We start from the raw sequence: 26,071 nt of genomic DNA, 5'->3' as shown, positions 1-26,071 counted from the left end.
TTCGGCGATAGGTGCAGATTTGCTTCTCATGGATGCACAGATTTGCTTCCGAGAGAGGCACGGTTGTGCCTCTTGAGAAAAAAAATTGCTTTCGTGAGAGGTATAAATTTGCTTCTCATGAAGGCACAGGTTTGCTTCCGTGTGAGGCACTCTCAAAAAGAGTAAAAAAAACATGATTTTTTCTTCTGTGAAAGGCACAGATTTGCTTTCACGAGAGACACAGCTATGTCTCTCGAAAAGGGGAAACGCATTGTTTTTTTCTTTTTCACGTAAGATACAGATTTGCTTCTCATGAAGGAACAAGTTTGCTTCCACGAGAGACATAGTTGTGCCTCTCGGAAATGAAAAAAAAGAGTTATTTTTTTTATTTTCGCTACTCTGAAGGCAAAGACTTGCTTTCGTGAGGGGCACAACTATGCCTTTCGAAAAGAGAAAAAGGTGAGGGAAAACCGTGATTCCGGCTTGATTTTTCTTTGATTTTTTCATGAAAATAAGCTTGTCAGACCTATTAACATGGGATATATGAGAAATTTAATGGTGAAAATGGTTCACGGTTTGGTTGCATTGTTTAAGGTTTGAAAAAACGACTCAACGAGAAAAAAGAAACTCCTAAATTGCAATAAGTGGCGCACATGAAATGCGCCGCTTGTCGCATCCTGAGAAGGTGGGAATGACATTTGCAAGGGTACACTTAATTAGTGATGTCACTATGTCTTGCTATAACTTCTCTCGTCTCAAGGTTCTCCTCCATCACTCACTTGGGATCGACTAATCTTTCGCTCCTCGCTCGCTCACTGCACTTGTTTGATCCGGTTTTATTTCAATTTTTGTTTTTGTTTTCTTTATTTTTTCCATTTTCCGTTTTTATTTGCTTTCAATCATTTTTTTCAATTTTTTAGGATCTTATCAGTGTCTTTGTTTCTTCATTATTTTCTTTTGCTTTTTTGTTTTTCCATCAGATTTTTTGGTTTCTATCTTGGTTTTACTGGTTTTTCCCTTTTCTTCAACTTTTTGTTTCTTTCTCGGTCTTTGTTCTTTCTTTGTTTCCTTTTTTCTTTTCTTTTCTTTAGGTTTGCTTTCTATTTCTTGGTTTGTCTTAATTTTCTCATGGATTTTCAGGGTTTTCTTTGATTTTTCTATTTTTCTTCATTTCTGTGGTGTTTCTTTTGTTTCTTTCTTCTGTTTCTTTATTTTATTCTTATTTCTTTAACACACACATATATATTTTTTGTATATTTTACATATACATCAAGATTTTTGTATACTTGTTTAATAGTTTTCAAATGCATCATTAATATTTTAAAAAAATATGTTTGATGACTACTTTCTTAATACACATTGTTCTTTGTCGGTATATATGAGCAAACAATATTATTACATGTTTAAGATTTTTTAAATGTATGATTAATCTTTTTATACATGATCAATATTTTTTAAATTTTTTATATCCCAAATTTTTAAGACATGTTCTAAAATTTTCATATATGGGAGGAACAGTTTTTTTTACATCTTTAACATTTTCTCAATACATGATTAAGATGTTTTCAAATCTTTGTGTTTGATGACCACTTTTTCATACACAGTGTACATTTTGGTTTATATCAATAACATTGTTTTATACATGGTTACATTTTTTAAATGTTTGCTTGATATTTCTTTGATACATAGTCAACATTTTCTAAAGTTCATGTTTTTTAAAACTTTTTAAGACACATTAAACATTTTTGGTATACATCAAAAACATTTTTATACATGTTTAATTTTTTTGAAATATATGATTAACATTTTTCTCAAATTCTCTATTCAAAATGTTAACATATATGATCAAACTTTTTCCGACACATTGTATTTTTTGTATTACATATTTCGTATACATGAGAAACATGTTTTTTATACACATTTAACATTTTTATAAATGCTAGATTAACAACTTTTTAAATATTGTATGTAGAGTATTTTTTGTAATACATATATCTAGAATATTTGGATGTATAACAAAAGTAAAAAAAATGAGAACAGAAAACAAAACAAATCAGAGAAAAAACGATTATGTGGCCTCCAGCTAGCTGGGTCGGCCCAGTGTTGCGCTGCCCTCAGGCGCGCCCGGGGGGTATGCTGCCTATTTTTTGTGAAAGAGAAAACCATACTTACCTGAACGTTTCTAAAGAAATCTAAAAGATCCATATATACTCTATCCGTTCCTAAATACTTGTGTTTTTGAGATTTCAAATGAACTACCACATACGGATGTATATGGACATATTTTAAAGTGTAGATTCACTCATTTTGCTCCGTATGTAGTCACTTGTTGAAATCTCTAGAAAGAAAATAATTAGAAATGGAGGGAGTAAATTTTTGTGGCGTGAACTATATATATGTGTAAGTTATGGAAAAGTTGACCTCAGAAAAAATAAACTTATTTGTTAGTATTTGCGGATCAAGTTATATCATATTTTGAAGCAAAGTTTTACTCGTCCATATTGCACGTCCGCAACCCAAATTGTATGTATGAGTATATTTTGGATTTATTTTTGAAAAATTAAGTGCAGATTTATCCTTTTATAAACAAATTAGGTACGGATTAAAATGATTCAAGCATGATAATCTCTTTTCAAAAGTCTAAATTTCTATTTTTGACCAATTTTTTTAAAAATCAGCACCAAAAGTATTAAAATGGAAAACATATTCCACGATGGATCTAATAGTGTTGATTTCTTCTATTGCAAAGAGGGGAACTTTATTAGTCGAGACATGTTGATTTTGACTTCCTTTTTTCTACAAACTTGCTGAAAGACAAAAAAAAGTCCAACCATCGAAAAATTCAATACACCTGATGAAAAAGAACAAGAGAATGGATGGAGATATTTTCAAACTACTAGTGAGTCCAAACATGGTCTTAGAGGATCTATAGCTAGACTTGGCAAATCCGGCCCCTCAAACGCCCGCGGACGCGGCCGGGCGCGTCCGCGGGCACTGGCCAGACACCCCTTATATTTGTCATTCTGCATCCACGTATCTCATATCCGGCGTCTTATATCCATACTATCCATGCACACGTTGATCTATTCTACGTGATCAGGCGACGAACAACAAAATTGAGCTGTAAAGGAACACAAGATCGGCTGTAACGGATAAACACACTTCACAACATCCAAAAGATCATAGTTCGTCCACGGACAAGTTCATAAACTTCTACAACTAAAACGATATAAACATTGAGGAGAAGGGGGACCGGAATCATCATTTCCTCGCTGGGCCTTTGCCCTTTCGGTCGTCGGCGCAGCTGTACGCATCCGCGGCTGGTGGAGGGTCTTGCTCGTCGGACGACGAGGTGTACCCATCGCCGCCGTCGGAGTCGGGGTTGGAGAGGACGATGACCCCTTTCATCCGACGGACCGCCCTGTCCTGCTCCCCGCTTCAGCCTTGCCACCCGAGCCTTCCCCCAGTGCTATCTTCTTCGCCTCGCGCTCCGACTGCTCAATGGATAGCCAAAGCGCCTTGGTGTTCTTCCGTCGGAGGTGGCGACAGTCCGTCTCCGCCGTCGTGAGGGAGCGGCGGTACACCCAAGCGAGGAGACACGCGTCCTCGTCAGTGTCCGGCTTCGTCCCGCGGCGGCGGCGCGCGGATTGCTCCGCCGCTTCCCTCTCTCGTGCATGCTACCTCTCGCGGCACGCGCCTCCGACTCCGAAGTGCGCGTGCGAGCCGGAGGCGCGGGCACAAGCACCCAGCGTTGGCCACGTGCAGGAGCGGACGGCGGGGGAAGGAGACGACGTGGGGCCGGTGCGGGAGATGCGGCGACGCTCCAGATCTGGAGCTGCCGCCGGTCTCGACCTTGGACCGCTCCAGCACAATGCGGAGGGTCATCTCCTCCATGTAGTCAAGCTCCGAGCCAGAGTCGCTGTCGAAGTTGCTCATGGTGGTGGATGGGATCGGAACCGGAGAGGAAGAGGAGTGGAGGACGGAGCGAGAGAGGGAGAGAGTGAGCTAAGGTTTGAGCTCGCCGTTCGGTTCGGATTGAAGTTTTTTTGCGGGGTCCGAGGTGGGCCGGACCTGTCAGGCGGACGCGCCCGGGCATGCCCGGACCGCCTTATATCCGCCCTATATTTGGGCTGGATATGAGAGGTGTCGGTCAGCTCGGGCGTTTGAGACCCGTTTAAGAGGTCCGGTTGGGTCGAATTTTTATGACCGGTCACTGACCGGACACCCTGTCCAAACGTTTGAGACGGGTATGAGAAACCCGGCTGTAGATGCTCTTAGGCTCGGTAAAAAAAATAGTAAGGCAAGAAAAGCCAAGTCCGCGAGGGACACAATTTTTCCTAACTACATAAGAGAGAGACATACAACCACACGCAATGCTCACACCGTCACACAACCACGTACGCGCGCACGTACATGTCACACCTTGTCGATCAACACGGAACTCGGATCAGGTCGTGAGGAAAAACGGCCTCACTTTCCCGCCCAACTCCCTTCAGCAAGGTTGCTCGAGGATCAAACAACCCCCTTCAGCAACTACCAGGAAGGCCTCCAAAGCCAAACTCGACTACTCGTGAAAGCAACCACATCAGAAGTCCTCCTCGTGTGCTGACTTTCTGACTGGTGGGTGAGCCTAGTCGGTAGTGCCGTACTAGTAGTAATCAGTACATGGCACTCGATCAGTCGCCTGAACAGCGATGAGATATGATCTTCTGATGTGGATATATCTCCCGGATCTTGCTAGTTTACACCCAGACAGGAGGCACAGACCAGAAACTTTATCTCTTAACTGGTAACACGTCCTAATCTTCTGGGTTCTGAAACATGGAAATGGACCTGGAGTTAGATTAGTCTGCCGACAAATACAGTCACGAAACTTAGGTAAGCTTGGACTTGTGCACGTCCTAATCGGAGATCTATGTATGAGCATAGGTTACATACTGTTCAAGGAAGGGAGTCTGCAGCGGAAGTATCGGTTTTCGCCTAGGGTGAAAGAAAAACTCCCTCCGTTTCATAACGTTTTGCAGTTAAAAAAAGTCAGACTTTGACCAATTTTATAAAGAATGTTATTTATAAAAACTTGTATAAATAATATTAAATATATACAATGGGGAAATATGTCTAATAATGTATCTAATATATGTAGTCCCAACTAAAAAAATGTAGTTGGTATTCTACATGAAGATATTCTTCTCGGTCAAAATTTATAAAATAATGTATCTAATATATATATATATATATATATATATATATATATATATATATATATATATATATAGTGTTACTATTCATCACCCAGGGTGCAGAATAAGTTAATCTTCACCCGAGGTAATCTTATGATCATTTCATAATTAAATTACGTTTGGAATTCAAATAGTTACATTTCTATTGATTCACTACGTAAAATTTGATATAAGAAAATAAAAATATAGGTTATAAGACAAGAAAATTTGTAGTTTATGTGTATTTTAGACTATGTTTTTACGTTTACAATTTTACATAACATAAAATATTTTTTACGATGATTATATATTTTCTTACTGTCTCTTTTTGTGTCGGAAATAAGACAAAATTTATGGAACGTAAAATTACGGTGCATTGATGATAAAATAGAGGGGGTGAAAAATAACTATTCCTCACACAGGGTGCCGAATAGCACGACCCATATATATTATATATATATATAGACATTATTCTAATCATGGGATTAGAATAACTATTTGGATCACAACGCGCCCTATATAGCTGCGATTCCATGTTCCTGAGATCTCGCAGAAGAAAAAAAAAAAACCGTCCCCCACCTCCCGCACCTATCACTCTCCCCACCCCTCGATCCCTACCCACCCGGCGCACCGCCGCGGGGCTGCCGATCCGCCCAACACCCCGACCTCCCACCCTCCACCCGCCGTCCCGCAACTACCTGCGCGGAGGCGCCCCAACCCACCCCTTCCGGCACCGGCCCCGGCCACGACCCTGGCTCCGGTGAAGCGCGCCGCGGTAGACCAGGATCCCGCACCACAGCCATCTCCCCCCCTCCCCTGGTTCGACCGCGGTGGCCATCTCCCCCTGCTTCAACCACTGCGCCGCCCCACCCCTGGGATACATCCGCCGCCGTCCCTGGATCCGCCCGCTGCGATGACCGCGCCGCCACCCCGCTGTCCTCCGGCACCACCAACGTGCCACAGGCGCATTGGATCCCCGCCTCCGCGCCCACCCACGCACCGTGAGATCCCCGCCCCGCCGCGTGGCTGAGATCCTCCAACCGCCGCCATGGAGCTCCTCCCCCGCCGCCCAAGCCCCGTCCGCCTGCCACCGCGGGGCCGAGTGCCTCCCGTCCCTAATACGGTGCAGTTCCCCACCCTACTTCTTCCCCATATGAAGGAGCTGAACTTCATGTGCCCACGGCGTTGGCCGTCCCTTACCCGTTCAAATACGTTGGGGTTGGAATTTTTCCTCTCCTCCTCTACTCTGTTCAAGTTCAAGATCATTGGGTGAGCATAATTTCCTCCCCTGTTCAAGCGAGCACATGGCACCAGTACCGCTGACCTTTGATCGACCGTCTATTACTTGCTCTCTTTGCAAAGGCGCTATGGCTGCTGGTTCTCTTCAACAGTCTGTTCGACCGGGAGAATGGGAGAGAGAGGCAACGACAGCTGCTCCTGGGTTCTCGCATGCGGACGCAGTTCTGTTGCTGTTGATGCACGCACTCTCTCTTGCTTGTGGTGCTGCCCCGTGCTATTGTTCCCTGGTGTTACTGTTGCTTCCACCTTCCTCTCAATATTTTGCTACTGGTGTTGCTAGTACAAGCTGACACTTTATTTTTTACGTTCCTCTCTCTCTCTCTCATTATGTGCACAAGAAAAATAGATATGATTCTGATTGGATTTCTGTAGAAATATACCCCCTTTTAATTATGTTCTAATTTGATACACAGAAACATCGGTGCAGGACTTTGTGCGATTTTTGTATTGAGTTTGTATGAGTTTGGTTAGTAGTTTGTGCGAGGCACGAGAAGTTGCATGTGGGGATTTCCTCCTGCTCACGGCCGACGGAGTCGTTCTCCGCCGCCGTCCTCCGGGGCGACCCTGTCGGACACCGCTTAACCAATTGACAGCTTTGTTCATCTTCCCCATGCCCGGCATCGCGCGACGCCGCTTCTTGGACTTCAAAAATTATAGACAACAATTTGTGTTTATAGAAGAACGATTTTTTTTCTAAAAAAACAAGGACGTTCAAATGTAAAAAGGCGAGCAATTCGATGTTAATAAAAGAATCAGATTTTCCTTGTGTCTAAATAACAAGAATAAATTATTTGGATTTTTCCTGTTTGAAAACTACAAAATCATGATATTCAATTTGGAAAAACATAAAAAAGAGTTCAATGATTATAAAAACCTTGTATTGCCTTGTTTCTAAAAAATAACAAAGAAGTTCAAATTAAAACTATAGAGCAGATCAAAAGTTTATACAAAAAGCACATTCCCATTTCTAAAAAACAAAGAAGTTCAAATTAAATTAATGGAGTAGTTCAAGTGTTTGTTATAAAACTCGGATTTTCACCATTACTAGAGAATAAAAATCAAGAACTCCAATTTAAAGCAACGGAGTTGTCCGATGTTTACAAAAATACCCGTATTTTCCCCGTCACTAAAGAATAAAAACCAAGAAGTTTGAACGAAAATAGGAGAGCCGTTCAATGTTTATAAAAGGGCTTAGATTTCCATGTTAAAAAGAAAAAGGGGAGCTTCAAATTAAGATAACACAAGCGCAAAAAGAGGAAGTTCAAGAACAACAAACGATAAGTTCGAAAAAATGGAATGCTAACTAGTACATACATGATCAAATTTTGTCCATGATATCTAAAATACAAATGGAGAAGTTAAAAGAAAATTGAGCAAGAAGTTCAAATAAAAAAGTAGTTAAAATGTTTGTAGAAAAATAGTTTTCCTTCGTTTTAAAAATAAATCTGAGAAGGTCAACTAAAAACTTGGTACATTTAAAAATCAAGACACAAGTAGAAGTTCTAGTTTATAAAACGGAGCGGTTCGACGTTTATAAAAAGGTTTTCACATTACTAGCCAATAAAGCTAAGAAGTTCAAATAAAAAATGAATAAGCTCGATATCTATGAAAACTCAAAAATAAAAAACAACAAAAGAAGTTCAAAAGGTATTCAAAAACTTAGAAGTTCAAGTTTTAACTCTAGAAGTCAAATTTAAATACTGAGCGATTCATTGTTTACTACAACACTTAGATTCCCCCTTACTAGAAATAACTAACATAGTTAAATTTAAAAAATAGAGTAGATGAAAATCTACAAAGAATTGAATTTTCCTCGTTTCTTAAAAACCTAGGGGTTTAAATTGAAATAACAGAGAAGTTCATACCAAAATAACGAAGTGGTTTGATGTTTATTAAAAACTAGGATGTTAGCGTTATTAAAAAACTTAGATATCCCTTGTTATTAAAGAATCAACCATGAAGTTTAAAAATGAAAAACTGTAAAATTTGATGTTTATTTACAATATCAGAAACAATCCTTCTTGTTTATATGCAAAATTAAAGTATGAAGTTCAATATAAGAAAAGCTTGCACGATGTTTACGTAAAAGTCATTTTTTCTAAGAATAAAACTAAGAAGTTCAAATTAAAAAAATGGCAAAGTTCACAGATTATGAAAATCCTAGGATTTAAATGCTCAATTTTGATGAGTGCCTTAGGAGTCGGGGCAAAAAAAGAGGTGAGAGCATTTCAAAGTGATAGCAGCGAGAAGTTCACGTACTACATGATGTGTGTTTCATATGAGAAAAAGGAATAAAAAGGCAAAGTCAGATTTTTTTTTCTTGCTAGAAGTTCAAGTCCTCGGTCGAAGAAAGTTCAAAAATTCTTGTGGGAGAGGTTCACAGTGTATTTACATGCTAAAACACAAAATATATTGTTTTAGTGTTTTAAAATAATTCTCCCAATCCATTAAAAATTTGAAAATAAAATGCTCTCTGTGAAAAAAAAGTTTCTCCTATTCAACAACTTTCCAAGGATATATTGTATGCTCTATTTCAAAATAAACGGTTAAAAATCAGTGTACGTTTGCTCAAAACAAAAGTTTAACCGTATTAGCAAAAGCCGCGTCTTTCAACAAGTTTCTAAAAAGGTATATCATTTGTGTAACACCGATGAACGAGTGAGAAATTACAAACAAAAATACGTGACAGAAGTTCAAAATGAAAACAATGAGCAGTATGATGTTGCTAGAAGTGCTCGGCCCGAGAAAAGTTCAAAAATTCTTATGAGAGAGGTTGAACAAAAATATGTGACAAAAGTTCAAGGTGAAAACAACGGGAAATTTAACTACTACACAGAATGCATTACAAGATAAAGAATATAAGAATAGAAAACTAAAACCTTAAAAGGTTTGTTGCAAGAAGTTCACGTGCTCCTCGTAGCATAGTTCAAAATTCATGTGCGAGACGTCTGTCGTTCGTTTACATGTTGAAAAAAAGGCAAAAAAAAGACAACGTTGTTTTGCCATTTTAAAAACTGCTCTCAGACGACAACGAATTTGTAACACCTGTCTACATGAAAAACTTGTTGCTATTCATAAGCCTTCCAACGGTTTATTATGTGCTACATTTCGATGAAAGGTTTAAAATTTCATGTATACCGTTTAAAACACGTTTTTGTGTATTCAAAAAAATTCTTTTGAACCATCACGAGTATGAAAAATTGATCAACACGGGAAAGTTTCATGTTTTCAATAGCTTTCCATTGGTATATTATTTGCTCAATTTCGGTAAGTGGTTTGAGAGTTACTGGTAAAAAATAACACGTGAAAACAGAGTGAAGTTCAAAAACAACTGCTCCAGAAGTTCAAACTCTTCACGAAGTGCATTTTCGGAGACTCTGTTTTTACGATGAAGTCAGAAGACATGATCTCAGAAGTTCAGACTAATAGCTCCCAGAAGTTTACGTACTATACGGTGTGCATTTGTATTAAAAAGAATGAAAATGCAAAGTATAAAGTTTTGTTGCTAGAAGTTCAAGTGCTCGGCCCGAGAAAGTTTAAAAATTGTTGTGAGAGAGGTTGAACAAAAATACGTGACAGAAGTTCAAGGTAAAAACAATGAGAAGTTCAAGTAATGCAAGGAATGCATTTCAGGTGAGAATAAAAGTGCTCGGCCCGGGGAAAAATTCTTGCGAGAGAGGTTCACCTTGTATTTCCATGTTTGATTTTTTTCGTATAAAAATCCAATACAATTCTTTACTCAAAATATAAAAAAAGGTGAAGTTCAAATTGAAATAACAAAGAAGTTCAGAGTTTATTAAAACCTTGGATTTACCTGTTCAAAAAATAAAAAACACAACGCCATTTTTTGCACTTTTAAAAACAACTCATAAACGAAAAATGGTTGCTAGAAGTTCAAATGCTCGGCGAGGAAAAGTTCAAAAAATTCTTGTGAGAGAGGTTCATCGTGTATTTAGATGTCCAAAATACATAAAAAAAGTTTTTTTTCTGTGTTTTAAAATAATTCTCTCAAACCACAGAGAAGTTCAAAGTGAAAACAACCGGAAGTTCACGTACTATATGGTGTGTATTTCATATAAGAACAAAATACAAATAAAGTGAAACAGAGTGAAGTTCAAACATATATTCCCGAGAAGTTCAACTACTTCACGCAATGAAGGCAGAAATCATGATCTCGTCATTTCTTTAATTTACTTCAAAACAACAGAATTATCATTTGTGTAAGTTCAAGTCCTCGGTCGGAGAAAGTTAAAAAATATATTGTGATAGAGGTTTGTACAAAAAGAATATCATTTGTGTAACATTGACAAAATGGATGAGAAACTTTAAAATGAAAATACGTCACAAAAGTTCAACATGAAAACAACACGAAGTTTGACTACTATAGTGAATGAATTTGAGATGAAAAACTTTTAAAATCATCGCGAGTATAAAAAAACGATCAACACGAGAAAGTTGTGTGCTTACAACAGTTTTCCACCGCTATATCACTTGCTCAATTCCGATGAGTGGATGGAGAGTTACGAGCAGTGGATGGAGACCTACGAGCAAAAAAAATCACGTGAAAAATAGAGTGAAGTTCAGGTACACGCGCTAAGAAGTTCATGTTCTTCACGCGGTGCATTTTCGAAAAATCTGTTTCGCGATAAAGGTAGAACGCATGATCCCGCCGTTTTCAAAATTACTTGAAAACGGGTAGGAATCAGAGAAAACCATCAACATGAAAAAGTTTCGCATTTTCCGTAGCTTTTCAGCGGTATATTATTTGCCCCATTCCGATAAAGTTTGTAGAAATTACAGCAAAAATACGTTTTTTGCCATTTTCGAAACTGACTTAAAACCGTAAAGAATTGGGAGAAACAATACATACCAAAAAGTTTCGCATTTGTTCAAGCTTTCCAACGCCGTATCATTTGCTACATTCGGACGCACGGTTAAAAAATTAGCTCGAAAATACGAACTCGGTAGGACTTGGACCATTTTCTAAATTACTCTTAAACCATTCAAAATTAGAAAAAAAACTTTCAAGATGAAAAAGTAGTGTATTTTCATAAGCTTTCCAATGCCGTATCATATGCCTCCATTGGATTAGCCGTTTCAAAATGACATCGAAAAAACGAACTCAGCTGTTCGGTTTACGAAATTTTACGTTTTTTCAAATTACTCTTTAACCATAGGGAATTAGAGAAAACTTTCAACATGTGGAAGGAGCGGTTTTGCAGCAACTTTCCAACGCCATATTATATGCCTCATTCCGATAAACGGTTTAGAAATGCGATCGAAAATACGATTCACGTTTTTGTGCGAAGAAAAAACGGTTTTCAAAACTGCTCTTAAACCGCTTATATTTTGCCAAAAATTTAAGTTGGGTCATGATATTGGTGTCCATAGCTTTCCAACGGTATATCGCAAGCCCCATTTGGGCAATGTTGGCGGAAGTTCAACCTAGTTCATAGGGAAGTTCAACGTACTATTAGCGGGGCAAGTCAGGTTGTGATCAGAATATTATTTTGATCCCGTGATCAGAATAGAGTTTATATACTATTCTCTATTGCACCATTTGAGCTAACAGTACAGACACAAGGTCTCTAGCTAGTTTGTAAATTTTGATTTAAAAAACTCTATATTATATTCCCTCCGTCTCATAATATAAGACGTTTTTGCAAGCTATGTTAACTTACAAAAACGTCTTATATTATGGGACGGAAGGAGTAGTTTGTAGAGTTTTGATTAATCGCATCCAATGGTAAGTCCTCTCGAAATAGGCTTTCGTCCTGCTTTATAAATAAAGCAACGAATCAAATAACCAACATCCAACCAACATCTCAAGAACGACGATTGGAGCCACAACACATTTAAGCCCAAGAAAACATGAAAGAAATAGAAAAAAGCCACCTAGTGGCAGCCGCTAAGCGGCACTACAAGGAGGATAGCCGACGCGCAAAAGGCAAGAGCGCATCCATCATGAGGCCGAGCCTGTCGTGATCACGCTGCCTTGAGAGCGGGTGCCGGTGCTACATAAAAACAAGGATTTTGAAGAAGAAATCAGATGCCTTCCTCGGAAAGACCTTTTCTATGACCATCTTATAACGAGTCGTCCAAAGTGTCCAAGTCATCGCCACGAATATAAGCCAAAAAAGGTGGCGATGCCTCGACCGTAGCAAAGCCCTATATTGGAGGAACTCCGCGAGATCGAGGGCCTCCTAGTTGGACCCGGCCTAACACCTCATGGACGAATGCCCATAATACCCGCTCCGCCGTATAGGAGAATAGGATGCGCGTCCCAGTCTCCGGTACTGCATAGAGGGAACATAGCCCGTCGCCGGGGCCATGCTGCTTAAGTACCTCTGTCCCCGAGGAGACACGATCTCGTAGTAACTGCAACACAAATATTTTAATTTTTGGACATTTACATCTGTGCCCCTAACTCGAACCCACTACTCAGTTTTGCCCCTAGTTTTCGGGTATGCTCAGTTTTGCCCCTCTGCCGTCAGTGCCACTTATAGAAATGCCCCTCCGCTCCGTTTCCGTCCAGTCAAGGCTGTTTGACCGCTAACTTGCCGTCAGTTTGACATATTTGCCCCTCTTTCTTACATGTGGGCCCTCTCTTACCTCTTCGCTTCACTCTCTCTCTGCTCTTTCTCTCGCTCGACCCTAACCCTAGCTCTCTCCCCCAAATCGCCCCCTCACTGGAACCCTAGTGGCTTCGATCCCCACCATAGAAAACTCCAGATCAATGGCGGGCACGATGGAGATTCGGTGGACCTGACTCTTTATGTGAGCTGTGCTGTGATTCGGAGCCAACCGCTGTGGATGGAGGTCGACGGTGGTTGCGGCGTCGGCGGCGGCCATGAAGGGAGCACAAATCCAAAGGGGTAAGTGCAGTACTTTCAGATCTGAAGCCTGATATACGTATTGTAGTTCGATTTGATTCCTAGTGTTCATCTGCGTTCGTAGTGCTCATTTGGTTCGATTTTTTTTTCTGTTTTTCATTGTCATTCGTAGGGTGGACTATATATGTTTGGATTGTAGAATGGAAACAACTATTCTAGTTCCTGCTGGTACAAAAGCAGGGAACACAGGATTTTCATTTCCTTTGGTAGTGGAGAGCACACTGAAGTTTGTGCAGTTTAGATTTCATATCTGTGCTAAATACCCGTGGGGAATACATGATGCAGTTGAATTCAGGTACTAGGATATTGATAGTTCAGTTTGGGTCCCAGTCCAATGTGATGCTGAGTTAGAAAAAATGTTTAGAATTCATGCTAATTTCCCAGTCAAATTGGAAATCAATGTCATACAAAGAAAAAGAGGACTGACAGAGAGCAGTGGCAGAAAATCAAAATCTACTAGTTCTAGAGGTAGGAGAAGAATATCCAGGGGGAGAAAAACAAGTGTTAGCAGTCAGAAGAGAGCTTCAGATGCAGGAGAGAGCTCTATGCAGGTACCAGGAACACCATCAGAGCAAGTGCCTATTTATGCAGGTCCTACTCAGAGCAGAGATTCTGTTGATCCAAATATTGAGGAGGGACTTCCTGATGACTGGCCTACAGATGATGAGGATGAAAGGCTTTTCCCTCAGTTTGTTACAAAACAGAAGGTCAAGAAGACAGATGATGATGGGGATGAAGATTATATGCCACCACCAGAAGGAATGTTTGATGAGCCAGGTGAAGATGAGTTGGAGGAGGACCAGGACATGGGATATAGTGAGGATTCTGATGATGGAATGCCAGATGTGCAGTACAACAGAGATGATCCTTCTTTAAAAGAAGGAACTATATTTTCCAGTGCTTTAGACCGTAGGAATGCACTAGCTACATTTTCAATTAAAACTCAGAGTGAGTATGTAGTAGACAAGAGTGATCCTACCAGGTTGACTGTTCATTGTGCTTATAAGAGGTGTAAATGGAGGATGCATGCCTCCTTAATGAGAAATAGCTCATTGTTTCAGGTACAAACAGTAGGTGTATATGTAGTTACATTGCAAATATTTTACAGTTATTTGTTGCAGCAAGTATGTCTGACATGTAATTGAACTTTCAATATTGTAGGTCAAAGTGAACCAGTCTGCACATACTTGTCCAAGTGTAAGCAGAAGGAAAAGATTGAAGTCAGCTAAGTGCAGATGGGTTGCTGATGCAGTGAAGCATTGGGTTTTAGAGGATTCAGAGGTTGGAATTACAGAGTTGAAAAAGAACCTGAAGAAAAAATATGGCCTGCAAGTCCCATACATGAGAGTGTTCTATGGAAAGCAGATGGCACTGGACAACATTTATGGTAAGTGGACTGACTCATTTCAATTGTTGTACACTTACAAGGCAGAAGTTGAGAAAGCATCTCCTGGAAGTGTAGTTAACATTGACAAGCACACTGTAGAGTACAAAATAGCTGGAAGAACTAGACAAAAAGAGTGCTTTGGAAGAGTGTTTGTTTCTTTCAAAGCATGCTGGCAGAGTTTTTTAGATGGATGTAGGCCCTATCTTGCAGTAGATGGCACAACACTGAATGGCAGATATAAAGGCCAACTTGTGAGTGCATGTGCAGTGGATGCTTGCAATTAGATCTTCCCAGTAGCAGTAGGAGTTGTTGAGTCTGAAAATACAGATAGTTGGACATGGTTTTTCCAGAATTTAAAATAACTAATAGGACATCCACCAGGTCTTGTCATCCACACAGATGCATGCAAAGGACTAGAAACTGCTGTTGAAGATGTATTCATAGGAGTTGAGCACAGGGAATGCATGAGGCATTTGGCAGCTAATTTCTCCAAAAAAATTAGAGGAAATTTTTTTGATGATAATTTGTGGCCCTATTCATTGACATATAGCATGAAAAAACACAATTATCATCTTAGACAGCTATACAGCAAACCTGGTGTGAAAGAGTACCTAGAAGAGCATCATAGCAAACTATGGGCCAGGGCCTTGTTCAATGAAATATGCAAAGTTGATTATGTCAATAATAATTTAGCTGAGTCATTCAATTCCAAAATTAAGAAGTGGAAGGGGATACACATTGTGGACTTGCTTGACAAAATTAGGCAGTTCATAATGGAAAAGTTTGACTTGAGACAGCAGATTGCAGCTGGGACATACAATGGGCACATCATAATCCCAAAAATCATGATTATGCTTCATGCAAAATCAAAAGACCTTGATATGTCCATAGTGAAAAGAAGCACATTTGAGGCAGAGATTACTGCAATTGACAAGGAAAAAAGAGAGTGGAGATATCCTGTTAATTTGCAAACACATACTTATAGTTGTAGAAAGTGGCAACTAACAGGACAACCATGCATACATGCATTGTACTTTATCACTTCAATGAGAGGTCCAGTTAGTGAGATTGATCAGTATGTTCATGAGTATTTCTCTGTGGCAAAATTCAAGGCTACTTATGCTGATAATTTGCCACTTCTGGAGGGCAAGCAACAATGGGATGTTGTAGACCCAGGATTTAAATTGAGTGCTCCATTGCAAAATAGACCACCTGGTAGACCTAGGAAGACAAGAATTAGGGCTAAATCAGAGGGAGAAGGACTTGGAGGAAGAAAGAATAAGTGTTCAAGATGTGGGAAACATGGGCACAAAGGCAGCCACTGCAAAGAGTCCATTGACCCTGCATTTGGAGAGGAAGAACATTGGGGTGCTGATAATGCTGATGATGAACCTCTGGCTAAAAATGATGAAGCAACTGATGTCGCTACTGATGCAACAACTGCTACTAATGAAACTATGGCATATGCTGCTACTGATGATGTAAATGCAAATGCAAGTGTTGGAGATGATGCAAATGCAGATGCAAATGCAAGTGCTGGAGATGCTGCTAATGCAAATGCAACTTCTGCATATGCAACAACAGTCAGTAGTGCAGTTAGGTACTTTTTTGGTTTATTTTTGAAGTTATTTCCTAACTTCTTCAATGTTTGCTAACTGACCTCTCCCATTTATTTGTGACTTTGCAGCCCAAGAAAGAACTATAAAAGACCAGCTGAGAGGGGGCAGTCACCACTTAAGAAGAAGTTCAAAATTGCAGAAGAGGAGATTATAGGTTCTGTCACTGGAAGCAATAATCCTACCAGTTCTTCTACTCCAAACAAGGCTGTGAGCAAAACTGTGAGCACCAGGAGGAGTTCTAGGCTCTCTTCAAACCCAGCTTGCAATACCAGGAGCAAGAAGAACAAGTAGATGTGATAGTACTTGTAATGCTGTGAAAATTTGTTGTGGGTGTGAAAACTGTAAGGTCATGTACTAGATTTGAAGTTTGTTGTGGCACAATGTTGTGAACTCTCTTATGTCTCAATGTGATCATGTCCTATGTTTGGTCCAGCTGCTAGTGTGCCCATCTAACTGTCATTTTTGTCACATTACTACTACACTGTCAAGTTTTGTCACATTACTACTGCACTGTCAAGTTTTGTCACATTACTACTGCACTGTCAAGTTTTGTCACATTACTACATTGCTACAAAATGGAACACAATATACTCAAAATAGCAAACTCATTTCCAGTTAAAACTTGTCACATTACACCAGATGAAACTCATTTCCAATGTGCTCTAATTAAGATAGCTCACACAACAATACATTACATTTCATTACAGACCATAATCCAGCTAGTATGGATTCTTAAACCACTCAGAAAAAACTGATGCCAAAATGCTAATGCAAATTACTATGAGAAATCCCCATGTTTGTATAAGTTCATTTCTCTTCTTGATCTTCAGCTTGAGTTTCTTGTTCTTCTCTGTTAAGTACATCAACCTCCTCTCCAAATGATGGGACTTTAGCCAGCTTTTCTCCAATCCAGCATGAAGTTCCTCGAATGCACGAGCAACACAATCTGTGGGGGGGGGGATCAATCCAAACTACCCAGTCACATTCATCAGGGAGCTGCAGAATTATATCTTACATTATACAACAAAAAATTGGCAAATAATGAAAGCAAAATGAGAGGACAGACAGAGTGGGAATGAGAGTTAATCCCTTACATCTAGGGGCAGCCTAAGAATCTTCTTCCCGTGCTTGCACCTCCTCAGGCGACGCGACGAGCGGGGATGAGACCGTGCCCTGCGCACCGCCGCGTCGTGCTCATCTCCAGCCCAGAGAATGATGGATGGGGGAGGTAGAACTCGGATTGAAACTGAACAATCCCAACACCTTCGACCTAAACGCAGGAAATCCCCAATCTGATGAACCCTAATTGGGACAGAAATCCCCCCAGATCGATCCACCGACGAGCCACACTTACCTCGCAAGCCACCGACGAGCTCGACGTGGACATGCCGCCGCCCTCCAAATCGACCCACCGCCGGCCTCTGAATCCTGTTGCGGTCGATCTATCCCCTCTCCAAATCGAGTCGTCGAGAGGTTGAAGAAGAGCAGAGAGAGAGAGAGTGAAGCGAAGAGGTAAGAGAGGGCCCACATGTAAGAAAGAGGGGCAAATATGTCAAACTGACGGCAAGTTAGCGGTCAAACAGCCTTGACTGGACGAAAGCGGAGCGGAGGGGCATTTCTATAAGTGGCACTGACGACAGAGGGGCAAAACTGAGCATACCGAAAACTAGGGGCAAAACTGAGTAGTGGGTTCGAGTTAGGGGCAGAACTAGAATTGGCCCTTTAATTTTAAGGGGTAGTGGGGCTTTCCACTACGGGGACAGACAGGGAGTGAAAGGTGGCTGCCATATGGCATGATATGTCGTGCTCACCGACAATTCCGCTGTCGGCGCCAACCGCCTGGATACAGTGTTTGGATAGTCCGGTAGTACCTGAGGCAGTGTGTCCCGTAGTCTAGTCCAAGCGTCAGTCTCCGCTTGTCCAAAGGTGCGACGAAACCAAATATTTCGTTGTCCGCCTTGAAATGCGGTGGAAAAAAAGAATCGTTGGGTCTGCGCATATCGAAACAGGCCCGGAAAACACTCACGCAGCGGCTCGGTCCCCAACTAGGGGTCCAACCAAAATTGGACCCCACTCCCATCTCCTATGGCCAAGAAAATTCCTAGATGGATGTCCTCCTTAATCCTTTAAATAGAGCGTCAAATTTGCAATCCTCCCGACCTAGCGCAGGCTATGAGAGGCTCACCCCCAAGGTATTTTGCCCTAATGAGTTGTAGCCATAAGCCGTCCTCATGTCGCAGGATCCGCCATACCCAGCGCAACATGAGGCGACATTCATGCGGCGCGAGGCAATAATACCCAGGCCACCATGGTCCTTACGCATGCATATATCTGTTCACTTCACCATATTCAAATAAAATACCAGCAAGAAATTGATTGCAATTGCAGCCATCGATAGTAGGATCATGGGAGGCTCATCGCCCGCGAACTGCAGCTAGCGACAACGGGTTTCATGCCATCCACGATGCCGGCCGGGACCTGATCAACAGGCGCGGTAATATTTGGGCGCAGATTAATTATTCTCTGCTGCATCATTTGCTCACTAGATACCACCATATATGCCTTAGAATTGCATACATGCCGTGCACTTCGCTATTAACTTACAAGTTTTACTATGATCTGACCTGAGATTGCGATGCCACATACTTCATCCGTAAAGGAATATAAGAGCGTTTAGACGGAGGGAGTACATCTAATGTACACTAGTGTCAAAAACGCTCTTATATTATAAGAGGACGGAGAGAGTAATTCCCAGCACATAGATCCTCATTTCATGACCAACCGCAGCTACCTGCTGTGTGACATGTGACAGACGCATTTCCCTCAGATGATTTGACTCAGTAGCTTATAACTTAAGCTAGCAAAACCGGCACGTGCATATGTGTGTGACCAATCTCGGGCAAAGGCAAAGAGCTCCAAGAATTCCACAACAGCGGCAGGTAAACCTCGATCGGCAACCTGCCTTTTTTTTTGAAGCTAAAACACAAGTTGGCTTTTTATTCATTTGGCGTTAGCATGTCTGACTGTAAAGAATCAGCCAGTCACCCAGGGATTGTCTCATACATAAGTTGAGAAAAAGAAAGTTCTAAAGAATGTCTAGCTACCCGATGAGCCACCGTATTACAATGCCGGTTGGCAAACCGTAGCTTAAATCCCCGGAAAAAGGTACTCAACACTTCAATCTCTTTTAAGAGATGGTAACATGACGATTTCTGCGGTGACTCCCACATCCGTATGATCTCCTGGCAATCTGTTTCGACTTCAACTCTATGTAACCCCATATCATATGCCAAGGAAAGCGCATCTCTATATGCAAGGAGTTCAAGTGTCAACGGATCAATTATCCCCTCATACCTTGAGCCTCCTGCTCTAAGAAAGAAACCATGATGATCACGGGCAACAAAGCCCGTTCCTCCTCGCACCCGTGCCGAGAGTGTAGCTCCATCCGTATTGATCTTGACCCAACCCTCGTCCGGTGGCTGCCACCGTGGGGGACAAACAGGCTGGTTCTTCATACTAACAGGGAACTCAAGCGCTCGCACTATCTCTTCTATGATGATCATGGATTGCGACGGCTGATACACTTGTTCTCCATGAGTATATCTATTTCTTGAGTGCCACACCGCCCACATTACCGTAATCATAATAGCAGCCTCCTCTTGCTCAAACATCTTATGATCAATCAGTTCTCTGGACCATGTCATCGGGTGTAGCCTTGGGATACGTATATCAAAAAACCTCTCCGCCGCCTCCCAGAACCATACCGCATGGTCGCACTTCATCAGCGAATGAAACAGAGTTTCGTTCTCATGTCCACACATGGGACAGTTTGGCGACTGCTTGATATGTCGTCGTCGCAGCTCACCATGATTTGGTAGGAAGCCCTTAAGCACTCGCCACCAGAAAACTCGAATTTTAGGTAGTACATTCAGCTTCCACAAAGCACGCCATACTCCCTCGTCTCCAGAAGATGAGCCTACCGTTGCCGTCAGCTGAAGCTTAGTTTGCATCGTTTGCCGATAGGCTGACCGAACTGTGAAAATACCAGACTTCTCCCAGGCCCATGCCCATATGTCTGTACCTGCTGCTCTCGGTCTAGGCATGGCCAAAATTGCATCAGCATCCGGGGGAAAAAAACAGACTCCAAATGGTTTCTACGTCCCATTGATTTGTCTCCGGATTAATCAAGTCAGCCACAAGCTGAATAGAGTTCGGCTTGAGTGCACCCATTGGAGTCATGGACGTGGAGCCCTCTATCCAATGGTCATGCCACACTTCGGTTGTTGATCCATCTCCCACTCGTTGAATTAGTCCTTTCTTGAGCATCTCTCTCCCTACAATGATAGCCTTCCATGTTTTGGATGCACTTTTTGGACAACCTGCCTAGCTAGCTAGTTGAGCCATTGACCCATATGAAACCCTTCTCTTTCGACCGGCTAGCCTGCTGTCTCGATGGCGCGTACATTCCATCCGCATCCTTATTTCCTCTTGACTTAGCTAGCTAGCATGAGATCGTGTTCTACTAGTGGATCAGCATTCGGGACCAGTCGCTATTAGCAACGTGTGTTCGTACGTACCTACCTCCTCTTCGCCTTCTGCTTCCAAAAGGATTTGTTCGTACGCACATGTTGAAAGGGAAATCGGTTCATACAAAAGGAAACCTGAGTTGAACGGAGGTGTGGCGCGGAATTATTGCAACCATGCTTGACTCGCGTGGGCCTAATATTTTGCAGATGAAGAAATCAACTTGATTGCTGCAAATTATGGGACAACTGATGCGTCATGCTGAATTTGCCGATGTCGTCCGGTGGGTGCAGGTAGCTTGACTTGGACGGCCTAATTTTGATAGACATTTTTGAAAGCTGCAGAATTTCCATCCTAGACAAGGTAGCTAGCTCGCATGGGCTTAATATTTTGGTAAAGTACCTCTGTAGGTCGAGCTACGTGGAACCTCTTATCTTCAAACCTTCAACATTGCTTTGAGACTAATATTTTTACAGATAAAGAAACTTGAGTTCTGAAAATACTGGGCTCGCATGCATGATTCTGAATTAGCTGATGGTAAGTGGAGGGTAACTTGACATGGACGATCTAATTTTCGCAGACCTTTTAAGCTGCAAATCCAAGCAAGATAAGGAAAAACGCGGACACCTGAGCCACTAACAAATCCCAAAAGTCGCATGTTCAAACAAGTCAGGTTGACTTTTGCGCTCCAGCCAGAATCGTGCAGTCCGAGTAGTCACGTCTGTGGCCATGGGACTAGTGCGAAGCATGATCTAGCCGGCGCGTAATCATCTACTCCCTCCGTTTCTAAATATAAAACATTTTAAAGATTTCAAATATGAACTACATATGAAGCAAAATGAATGAATCTACTCTCAAAAATATGTCTATATACATTCATATGTAGTTTGTATTGAAATATTTGAAATGACTTATATTTAGAAACAGATGAAGTACTGTTGTGTTCCTTGATGTAATAAAATTCAATGAGCACGTCTGGTGAATCGTGCCGGTTTTATCATGTTCGTTGCTGAATGCTGAGTCGTCAGCTTGTTGTTAGTCCGATTGAGTCAAAGACCCGGTTCTAACTTCTAACCAGCTGCCACACACCACTCGTGATGTTTCTGTTGAGGATTGGTTGGTGACGCTATGGAGTACAGTACTCATCCACCATGCATGATTCATGCATCATATGCCAGGAGTCGTCGTTATATTGTTAGGATTTAATAATCCACTAGGATAGGCCGGGGGTTTAACCTCATTTCCCCCCCAAAAAAAATCCACTAGGATTGATGTGAATGGATCTTAAGCATAGTCATTACATCACTTAATTACTTAAATCAGAGAGGTAGACCATGATCTTAACACCGATGGAAGCAGCCATTGGTGTAATCGATGCGAAGTCCCATGCCTGCTTGATGCAGGCGTGATGAAGGCTCGGGGTAGACGGTAGCAGCGAGCTAGCAACATTCCTCCGGGTGCCACTGGCACTGCCCCGAAACAGGGGCAGAGCTTGGATATCTTCCCGTTGTGCAGTGCTTTCCCAGATCGATTAGGGTTTTAGGAGTGTGGGGAGCAAGAGTAAACCGTACGTGAACTAGTCTGATGTAGGTGTCGGCTGCTTTTTTTTTTGCGGGGGGTTGCTCCCCCATCTAATATATGTGCGCTGGCGACAGAGACCAAAACCACTTGTTGATTAGGGGTGCCCCCTATCAGGACGCGTTAGTTGGGGTGAGGGGAACCAGGAACGTACATTGGTGCGTGGCCCCTCCCCTTAACGTTATTTTTATCTCTAAGACATATCATGGGCCTCTTCGATCTAAAGTTGTTTCGTTGATTTTGAAAAAAAAATCTTGGAAATCATGGGAATATTTATGGCGTACTTTGCATGCAATTTGGAAGGAAATTTTCCATAAAGTCTAACTTTATAGATTTTTTTTGTTTCACTCACAATTATGATGTAATCCTTTAGAAAAACCCTCATGTCTTACAAAAAAGTGTTTCTTCTCTGACGCAACCAAACAATCGACTTATACAATTATGTATTCTCTTCTATCCATATTACATGTCACTGGTTTAGTACACTTTATACTAAACTAGCAGCAAGTAATATGGATCGGAGGGAGTATTTGTTTTTTCAACTCTGGTAGGATATAACATCTCATGACGTCCAGCTTATATGTTTTCTTATCGCATGTGTTCTTGAAATCGAGCAAACCAAATAAGCTTTACATTCATAGGTTCATGGAATTTAGTCAGAAGGGTGACCCTTTTTTTTAGAGAAACTTTCAATCTACTCATAATCAGGTCCATGGACAACCCAACAACGATCAGAAGCACAGGGCGTGCCGAAAGCACGCCGTCATTATAGCCCCTTCTTCACCGGAGCTGAAACCCCAAGCCGACTGCAAACTACTCACGCAGGTAAAAAACTATAAGAATATGCATGCAGATGTCCGCCAAAGCTAAATGTCACACCTCCTAGTAAGTCATTCTTTGGCAAGTAACTATGATCATTCCCTTTTCTTCTAAATGTTTCATGGTCCATAGAGAGATTGCTGCTACGCACACTCGCTTTCTGGTCTAAAGCGACAAGAAAGTCATCCCACCGTATGTTACTAGATTGCCTTGATCAGGGAAGGCTAATTCCAACATTGACCACCTTCCGTACCTGCTTCGAGGAAGGGCGATCCTTGCATAGGTGTGAATGTGTCATTGCCTAAATGCACAATCGATAGGTTGAGCTATGGGTTCATTCATCGATTGTCGTACTATTTGCAATGAGGATTCAGCCATGTATCACGAGCCATGAAAAAACTTACACTTGAGAATGGTCACTGCCTTTCAAACATTTGGCACGTGGAAGGGTTTCGATGGCACCTTTTCTTATGTATGAACACACTACTATAACTTTTAGAGTATTTAACAAAAAACTATTACAATTCACGAAACCGTGCCTATAAACTACCACTTTATAAATTTGTGCGAAAAGCTACCACTTTTGTTTTAATCTTTGCCTAAAAACTACCAAGTCAGAAAAGTGGCCGATTCGACTCGTTTAAGCGTGTTCACTGGGACATTTCTACAAACACTTTGTATGTGTAGTGTCGCCGGGCCGGCTGTGGGCGAGCTGCCGCCCACCGCCGAGCAAGCTAGCCGCCGCGCTAGCTGGACTCCGCGTCGCCGGGCGAGCTCGCCGGCGACCGCCGCGCTCGAAGCTAGTCTCCGCGCGAGCTTCCATTCCGGGCGAGTTGGCCATGGCTGCGTGCTGGCCTCCGCGACCTGGCCATGGCTGCCGCCGCGCGAGCTTCCATTCCAGGCGAGCTGGCCATGGCTGCGCGTTGGCCTCCGCGACTTGGCCATGGCTGCCGCCGCGCTCGAAGCTGGCATTCGCGCCTCCGGCCGAGCTGTCCTGGGTCGTGCCGGCGGATGGGTCCGTGGTCAACACATCTGCATGTTCAGCCACGATTTTACATCAAGGAAACTGGAGCTAGCTAGCAAGTCGATTGGAGTCTGGCTATTAGCTCAATTCGTCTTCCATTGAAAGCCACCGGAGATCTTCATGGGGAATTTTAGAAGAAGATAGGGAATTTTAGAGGAAGAAGGAAGAACTGACGTGTGGGCCTCATATGTTAACGGTCAAAGTAACGGGGTTGACTTTTTCAGCTCCGACGGGTGGGCCCAGCATGTTATAATCGCGCTTAAACGAGTTGAATCGGCCACTTTTCTGACTTGATAGTTTTTAGGCAAAGATTAGAACAAAAGTGGTAGTTTTCCGCACAAATTTATAAAATGGTAGTTTTTAGACACGATTCCATGAATTGTGGTAGTTTTTTGTTAAATACTCATAAGTTTTATATTTTTAATCTTGGACCTAGAAACAATTAGAACATGTGCATTGGTTGCACTCAAATTATTCAAACGTACAATACTTGATCATGGGAGTATCTAATTTATGTGCAGAGAGGCATGAGATGGGACCCAGCTAGTGAGCCAGGCAAAAAATACATGCAACGCACCGATGAGCTATGATCGCACGACGTACGATCGACTCATTTTTATTCGGATTACTGGGTCAAATCATTTTGCCGCCAAGACTGGACTGCACCTACCTAACAAAGGATATATGCTGGGCATCATCAGTTATCCAATGTCACCAACAATCCCTTGCAGCCCAGCCAAGCTTCGTCCCTCTTTCTCCGCTTCTCTTTTCTCCTTAATTGGCCGGCCGGATTAGTCAACCAGCTGGCTTTAAATTCTAAACCACAAAGATCTTTAATTATGTTTGTTTGAATATGATTCTTGACAAGTTTGATTGGAGAAAAAAATGATTCCTCACAAGTGGCACGCACGGCTAAGAACGCGGGTCTACCGGCGGGTTAGCTAAAGCATGAACATTGCCGGCCAAACCTAACAGTAGATGTCCGCAGCCACAAATACTAACAGTTTAACGATCGAGCAGCTTGCATGTTGAGTGCATACATGTACGCCCATCAGATGCCCGCAGATAGCTAATAAGCTAGATATACCAAATTTTATCAGGGACGTGACTTCGCTCGTCCTAGAGGATGTTTGAATTGAATTGAGTCGTGTCGATCTCAAACACTCGACGGCAGCGACAAAACCAACCCAACATGTCTTCGTTGTACACCAACCGGCCGGGGAGTGTGAAACACTGAAGCCCGTGCAGCAGGCTGGGTCGAGATCGCCGCCCGCGCGGAAGTAGAACACGCACGCACGGCGAATGAACCAAAGGCAGGTCGCCGCCCGCGCAGACGCTCCGCCGCGGCGCGCGGCTGCCAGCCGGCCGGCCGGCTGCTCTAGAAGAGTCAGCTCGCTCGAACACACACATGTTGACTAGACCAGCTACGAGCTAGACTCACATGACGAGATTGAACGTAGATCGGCACTACGTGTACGTATCGTAGACTCTCACACCGCGCGGGACCGGTCAAACAGCCAGAAAAGTACATGCACACACGTCCACGTCTAGAAGCCAGCCGTACGTACTCCAACAAAGACTTGGTAGGAACTAGTGGTTGTGCGTGCGTGCCCCATTTCCTACGTGCACCAAACCCCAAGTAGGCACTATATATATACAGAGACATCGGCCAGACAAGACAACCCAGAGCCACATATGCATTACACAGTGCAGTAATCAGCCGATTAGCC

The 26,071-nt window shown here is 42.2% G+C and overlaps 1 long non-coding RNA gene across 1 annotated transcript; it reads left to right on the top strand.

Annotated features, from left to right (window-relative positions):
- Positions 1–5,805: 5,805 nt before the first annotated feature.
- LOC119269519 lies at positions 5,806–6,967 on the top strand. The gene is made up of 2 exons (XR_005133631.1): positions 5,806–6,467; positions 6,561–6,967. It is a non-coding gene; the product is annotated as an uncharacterized LOC119269519 (long non-coding RNA).
- The last annotated feature ends 19,104 nt before the right edge of the window (positions 6,968–26,071 follow it).

Source organism: Triticum dicoccoides, chromosome 3A (genome assembly GCF_002162155.2).
Source record: "Triticum dicoccoides isolate Atlit2015 ecotype Zavitan chromosome 3A, WEW_v2.0, whole genome shotgun sequence".
NCBI lineage: Eukaryota > Viridiplantae > Streptophyta > Magnoliopsida > Poales > Poaceae > Triticum > Triticum dicoccoides.
The sequence above is the reverse complement of the archived record's forward strand: the minus strand, read 5'-3'. Positions and strand labels throughout refer to the sequence as shown.